The sequence below is a fragment of the Tasmannia lanceolata genome, unplaced genomic scaffold (genome assembly GCF_043159265.1).
Source record: "Tasmannia lanceolata isolate RefF3 unplaced genomic scaffold, GAP_Taslan_0.1 ptg000003l, whole genome shotgun sequence".
NCBI classification, from domain to species: Eukaryota; Viridiplantae; Streptophyta; class Magnoliopsida; order Canellales; family Winteraceae; genus Tasmannia; species Tasmannia lanceolata.
In genome coordinates this window covers 22122530-22130484 of record NW_027518680.1, presented here as the reverse complement: position 1 = coordinate 22130484, position 7955 = coordinate 22122530, and positions in this window count along the sequence as shown.

Genomic DNA, 7955 nt, shown 5'->3' with positions numbered 1-7955 from the left:
GAGTAGCGAATTCTTGATTTTAATACATTCTTCCTTTATTTTCTATAAAAATGTCTGATGCAAGCGATTCTCAAAATCCTTCTAGTGAATCCATTGTAGTTTTGAAAGAAACAAAATGTAACGACCAATATTTTTGCTCCTTTTATTAAATGATAAAGGCACCCTAATTAAATCACTACGCATGTTGATATTGGCACTCCTCTTAAAAGCATAATTATTTTGGATAAATACACCTTAGTTGATTAATTAGCGGGCCCTTTTTGCTATTTTCAACTTTAAAACTTAATTGGGACTAAGGGTAAAATAATAAATTTCTAATTTGGATAAGTAAAAAGGTGATAAAATTGGAAAAAAATAGGATGGATTTCTTTTATGCTACTACACTCACGCCCAATTTGGGCTGACGAGTATACTCGTGAGTGGGCCCACTTGCTTTCCAATTGTGTTGGTTATTCACTTTAATTTAAGCCTTAAGGGTTGGTAATGGCACTCCTTCTAGAATTCCAAATATAGATGGACTTCCTATTGGACAATAGGGTTAGATTAGGAAACTTGATAACTACACCCTCTTGTTGTCTAGCCCTAAAAGGACTCTTGCTTTTAATAGGATTAGGAAGAAAAAATATAGTAAATATTAACATTAGCCAAAGTAAAAAGGGAAACAAAGACTAAATTTGTGGGCTTTATAAAACCCAATCGTGGGTTTTACAAACCCACTTTCCACACTTCCCTCCCAAACCAAAATAGAGAGAAAGAGAGAGAGAGAGTGCGAGAGAGAGAGAGAGAGAGAGAGAGAGAGAGAGAGAGAGAGAGAGAGAGTTGAGCGAGAAAGAGAGTTGAGCGAGAAAGAGAGAGAGAGTGCGATAGGGAGGGAGAGAGAGAGAGAGAGTTGAGCGAGAAAGAGAGTTGGGCGAGAGAAGAAAGAGGGAGGGAGGCCGAGGAATCAAAATGGGCGAGAAGGAAGGAGAAAAACTTACCGAGCCATCCTTGATCCATCCTTGTTACAGGTAGGTTTCTTACAACTTCATTTTATAGTTTTTAGCAAAAACCCTAATTCACCTTTTGATTCGATGGGTAAATCGACAATAGCATACATGCCCAACTTTAAATCTTGTTTGTAGCCCAATTTAAAACAATATTCAAGACAAAACCTCAAAATTACATTAGATCCTTTCTAAATTTCATCCCAATATCAGCTATACAATAATATCAAACCCACCTTAAATAGCTTTTCCAATAAACCATGTTTATATCTATTTCTTGGAATTCAATCAAATCCCTAGACCATAGCTTGAAACCCTTGTCAATTTAATGGAAGTTTCCTTCAATTCAAGCTTTGATTTAATCCTAGATCAAAATTTCGTAGATGCCACTTCAATTTTTTACAGATAACATCAAAACACATATGATAGCTTAAGAACCCATTCTTTACAAACCCTTTTTCTTTGTAACCTGTAAAAAATCAGAAAAAATAAAAATAAATAAATATTAGTACAGACAGAGAAGAGGAAAGGTAAAGGTTTACATAAAAAGTGCAGTTTTATATATGCAACCTGTTTCTTACTTTGGGCCACTCCTTTATTGTAATTAGGACTATTCTTTTACACTAAAATGGGGGCGGCCTAGTAATAAATGGGAGGCAGATATATTAACCATTAAAATACAGCAGTAAAAGCTTTTAATAATTGCACTACCAGATTTTCATAACTGAACACAAAATCAGCATGTCTTTTCTTATTTTGATAAATGCACAAAACAAATTTGGTTCTTCTTGTTTTGATATTTTCACAAAGAAATTCAGTTGTCTTTTCTTTTATAAAGAACATGTGAGAGTTCTTTCTTATGTGTTCTTCAAACAGCTCTTTAAAATACTAAAAACGAAAAGAGCTTTGAGAATTTAAATATTATCATAACCATTTTTAAAAAAAGATTTCACTTTATCTTTTCCTTGACCTTGAAGCAAGTAGTTGTTGGAAATTGTTGTATCCGTTTGATGGCCCATTAAATACTAAAGGACAAGATTAGTTAGTGTAATTATAAAAAAATGATTATGCTAAATATCATTTCCTCTAATCGCTAAAATGCACAAATCTCTATAAAAACTAAAAGTCTCCAACACCATGATTAGGCAAACTTTAACCAATTAACTTAAGATGACGGACATGTTAGTTGAAAGAGAAATTTTGATACACTGGTATGTAATTGGTACAGGGAACCCTCCTAATTGATTCGTAGAGGCTTGTTGGCATCGTCTTACACTCGATAATCAAGGCAAGTTGTAGTTGACTTGTGTAATAACGGTTTTTGTAATGGCTTGTATTATGAATTTGGTTCTTTATTATCACGTTCAAATACATCATGTTTCTGTACCTTGGAATTTAAAAAAAAAGTGAGTTTTGAAAGGATTTGATTTGAAAAAAAAAAGATATGATCTTATGCATATATTCCTTGTCGTTGCATGGTAATGTTATTGAACTACGTATATATGCGTAGCATATATATATATATATATATATATATATATATATATATATATATATATATAAAGACCTATGCTTCAACCTGCTTCTACCAGGTGATGATGACATAGGATATATACATATGATGTTTTTTTATAAAATGGATTTATGATGGATTTATTGGACTCATGATGTTGTTTTTACTTTAGTTACCTACACTTATCTCTTTGTTGTGTTAGCATGATTTATTTTTCTTCGTGTCATATTTTGTTGCTTCGTCGTGATTCGTTCTTATTAGTGATCTTACTTACCCAGCACATGCTTTGTTGTTGTTTCCTTAGACTATCTATATTTCGTTATCTTTTGGAACTGATGTATATGAAATAATTTTGTAATGCAATTCTCATTATAGCACTTTTATTACATAAAGTCTTCTCCAGTTGTACAACTTGTTAGACTTATTTTTTCACCCTCAGGTTTTGAGGAGATTGACGAGGGAGCTTTCGTAAACGAACAAATTTAAACAACAAAGGATGGGGATTGAGCAATCGTGGTTTGGGAATGATGTTATCCCAAGCAGTTAGAGTTTTGTTTTTAGTTATTGTTTTTAGCTTACACAGATAGTTAGTAGTTATGGATTTTGGTTATTGCAAATTTTAATTGGGATTTGAAAGTATGTAATAGGATTCTTATATTTTGGAATAAGATTGCTCATCTTTACTATTATCTTGGACTTGGTCTTTTTGTATGTGAAAAAAAAATTATGTTTTTTCGTAGCGACTCATTTTAAAAATCTGGGTCGTTAAAGTTGGTATCAAAGCAACACCAGGTTTATTGAACGAGGAACCTGGTGAACGAGTCTTGGGTACGTCTTAGGACTGGGGTAGCTGGACATAGCATAAATAAAAGCCAAGCACCTCCCTTAAACACTCAAACTTACCTTAAAGAAAAACACACACACCAACATAGATTTTCAGGATAAAAGTAAATAAAAGTTACCAACATACACCCTTATAAACGATCCATGATAAAGAAGAAGTAAATCCTTTTAAATTAGAGACATGCAACCAATACTCTGTTTGCTCATTTTGCAGATGCAGCAATATCAGAGGAGAGGAAATAGGGGCAGTGCCCAAGGTCAAGGTTAGGAACCGGGTCAAAATCAAGGTCACGGATAGGGCCCCATAGACATGATTGCACAGCTTCTAGCAGCACAAGAACAGACTCAAGCCGAAAATCAAACTGCACTAGCTCAGACCCAAGCTGAAAACCAAGTAGCTAATCAAGTTGCACTTCAGAACATTGCAACGGCTCTAGCAGCTCGTCAGGAGCCGAGGGTTGCAACAGACCCTTCCCAGTTGCACAGGCAGTTTAGAGATTATCAACTGCCGGAGTTTACTCGGGTAGGAGACCCTATCGCAGCAGATAATTGGATGGTCAAGGTGGAGCGCATATTCGATGTTATGGAATGCAATAATGCGCAGAAGATTCGTTTGGCCACCTTTTTGTTAAAGGATCAAGCCGGTGTTTGGTGGAGGACAGTTGAGCAGAACTATCCCGAGGTCAGCAATGAGACATGGGCATAGTTCAAGACAAGATTCAATAATCAGTATTTTCCAACCCATGTCAAGAGGAAATTGGCGTCTCAGTTTGCATCTTTGAGGCAGGGAACAATGACAGTAGCTCAGTATGGAGCCAAATTTAGAGAGCTATCGAGGTATGCACCTGGCTATGCATCTATAGAGCAGGATAAAGTGGGGAAGTTTATTGATGGCCTTCGCCCTTCCATTATGGCTAGTGTTGTCATCCTGGAGCCCCAAACATTAGTAGAGGCCTGTGGAAAGGCCGAGGTAGCGGAGCGTAGTGAAAAGATTATTCATGCAGCTCGGGTGCAGTCATCAGGAAACAGAAACCAGGCACCTCCTCCAAAGAAAGCAAGGATAGATGTTGATGTTACACCTAGATTACCATGTAATATTTGTGGCAAGGTTCATGCGGGGCGGTGTTGGAAGATGATGGATGTTTCCTATGTTTGTGGGAGTCTAGACCATAAGAGACAGAATTACCCTAGACTTCTAACTCAGGATGCTCAAGCACCAGCAAGACAGCAGCAGAACTTACGGCTAGCAGCAAATCAAGACAACAGAAATTACAACAAACAGCAGAGTCAACTGGTTCATCAACAACATAACCAGTGGAGAGGAAACTAAAATCGCCCACAAAACCAAGGAAGGAATGCACCTCAAGCGCCAGTCAACCGAGTGTTTGCACTCAATCAGGAGGACGTTGAAACTCCTAATGCCGTAGTAGAAGGTTAGCTCTTGTTCTTTTGTTATTGGTCCCTTATCATTTATATCGTCATTTGGTTCTGGAGTTGGATTTAACTCCTATATTATTTTGAACCCCTTGAGAGTGGTCACGCCCGCAGGAGATGTAGTAGTCCTTGAGTTGTCACAAGGGTGTGTCATGGAAATAGGGGATACAAAGCTTTTGGTGGTTCAAAGTTTACTTGGCAAAAGTGAAGAAGGATGACAACTGTAGGGGGCCTTCTCAAGAAGACCTTTGGTTTTTCTTTTGTTCTTCCTAAAATGATTGGTCATACCACCCTTTGAGTTACCCTCGTACCCAATTAGAGAAGCGGAATTTCGGGGACGAAATTCTCTTTAAGGGGGGTAGAATGTAACGACCACTTTTTTGCTCCTTTTATTAAATGATAAAGGCACCCTAATCAAATCACTAATGCATGTTGATAAAGGCACTCCTCTTAAAAACGTAATTATTTTGGATAAATACACCTTAGTTGATTAATTAGCGGGCCCTTTTTGCTATTTACAACTTTAAAACTTAATTGTAAAATAGTAAATTTCTAATTTGGATGAAGTAAAAAGGTGATAAACTTGGAAAAAAATAGGAACCGGATTTCTTTTATGCTACACTCACGCCCAATTTGGGCTCACGAGTATACTCGTGAGTGTGCCCACTTGCTTTCCAATTGTGTTGGTTATTCACTCAAAGTTAAGCCTTAAGGGTTGGTAATGGCACTCCTTCTAGAATTTCAAATATAGATGGACTTTCTATTGGATAGTAGGGTTAGATTAGGAAACTTGATAACTACACCGTCTTGTTGTCTATCCCTAGAAGGACTCTTGCTTTTAATAGGATTAGGAAGTAAAAACAACATAGTAAATATTAACACAAGCAAAAGTAAAAAGGAAAATAAAGACTAAATTTGTGGGTTTTATAAAACCCAACCGTGGGTTTTACAAACCCACTTTCCACTCTTCCCTCTCAAACTGAAATAGAGAGAGAGAGAGAGAGAGAGAGAGAGAGAGTGTGACATAGAAAGGGAGAGAGAGAGACAGAGAGAGTTGAGCGAGAAATAGAGTTCGCCAAGAGAAGAAAGAGGGAGGTAGACCGAGGCCAAGGAATAAAAAAGGGCGAGAGTGAAAAGAAGAAGAAGAAGAAGAGAAGGAAGGAGAAGAACTCACCGAGCCATCCTTGATCCATCCTTGTTATAGGTAGGTTTCTTACAACTTGATTTTATAGTTTTTAGCAAAAACCCTAATTCACCTTTTGATTCGATCGGTAAATCAACACTAGCATACATGCCCCAAGTTTAAACCTTTTTTATAGCCCAATTTAAAACCATATTCAAGACAAAACCTCAAAATTAAATTAGATCCTTTCTAAATTTCATCCCAACATCAGCCATACAATAATATCAAACCCACCTTAAATAGCTTTTCAAATAAACCATGTTTACATCTATTTCTTGGAATTCAATCAAATCCCTAGACCATAGCTTAAAACCCTTGTCAATTCAAGCTTTGATTTAATCTTAGATCAAAATTTCTTAGATGCCACTTCAAGTTTTTACAGATAACATTAAAACCCATATGATAGCTTAAGAACCCATTCTTTACAAACCCTTTTTCTTTGTAACCTGTAAAAAATTAGAAAATAAAAAAATAAAAAAATATTAGTACAGATAGAGAAGAAGAAAGCTAAAGGTTTATATAAAAAGTGTAGTTATACATATGCACCCTGTTTCTTACTTTGGGCCACCCCTTTAGTGTAAGTAGGACTATTCTTTCACAATAAAAGGGGGGTGTGGACCCCAATCCCGAGATTGGTGAGGGACGAGCCCCCAACAGCCTTTAAGATCTCCACATGTGAAGAAGAGCTCTACCAAGGAACTCTCGAAACTGTGCCCCTCACAACATGAGTGGAGATGCATGTGAGATACCTCTTGATTCGAGGACTCGCCCGGAACTAAGACATACCTAAAATAAGAAAGAGTCGCCATCCATGGATAGGTCATGGAACAAAAAAATAAATAAAGGCTCTGTGCAACGGATAACCAGATTATGGGTCCGTGCCTGATTACGAGTTGGGAATGTGTTAGGCATCCAACTTGCTCGAGCGCACTCGGTCTCTTATGCCATTTATTATTAACTTTGAAGAGTTTTTGGGCAAAAATCATGTGACATGGGAACAGGTATCCCCGAGAAAACGTCTACCTTAGCATGCATGTCCCGACGATGGGTAAAAGAAAAGAAAATATCCAAGTCTTAACTCATCACATCTAATCCTAACTCATCACATCTAAGAAAGTGATAAACATACACATGCACTGCTATAGCTAAACAGGTGATAATAGAGTAAAAGAACAGATATGATAAGCTAGAAAAAGTAGGAAAGTAGTAAAAGAGCTACATCTAAGCATGATAATCAGGAGATAATAAACTGGTAAGCGGTGAAGAACTACAGCTAAGCATGTGAGAGCTACAGCTAAGCATATGATCAAGATATGAGAGTTACAACTAAGCATGTGAGTAAACAAATAAGGAATAATCTCAGTATGAAAGAAAACACACCGTCATGGTCATATGCAAGAAACAATGATAAACACCAATACAAACCCTAAAATGCTAACAACAAACCCTAAGACTCTAAGAGTTTTTCGCCCGAATCTTGGACGGCCTTACATCCATCCAAGCCGCCTACGTATCCCCGCCTTTACAGGAATCAAGGCCACGAAGTTCTTGCGCACCTATTCTAGATTATGATGTTTAACACATCTAGGACAACTATCCTAGACTCAACCTAGAAGACTTGAGTTGTTCTTAAAGCTTCTTGTATATGATTAGTTAAATTCCATTTGGTTGTGAGTTTTACGGCTCCCTATATGTCCTAACTAATGCAAGTTAGCCCTTGACTAATTCAAGTGGTTCCTATGTCATATGTGTAACTAGTCTGTGTGTCTTAAGGAAAACAATGGGATCACTAACACATCATATTCTAGTCATCAGTCAGCCAAGAGTATCGCCAACTGTCCGGACAGAGGCGAGGACAGACTCCTACCTCTAAAATAAACACATACAAACACACAACATATCTAGGACAGACTCCTAACTCTAAAGGAAGAGCTTTTCAAAAACATGTGTAAAAGATTTGTTTGAAGAGTTTTGTATTTTTGAAAGGATTTAAATGATT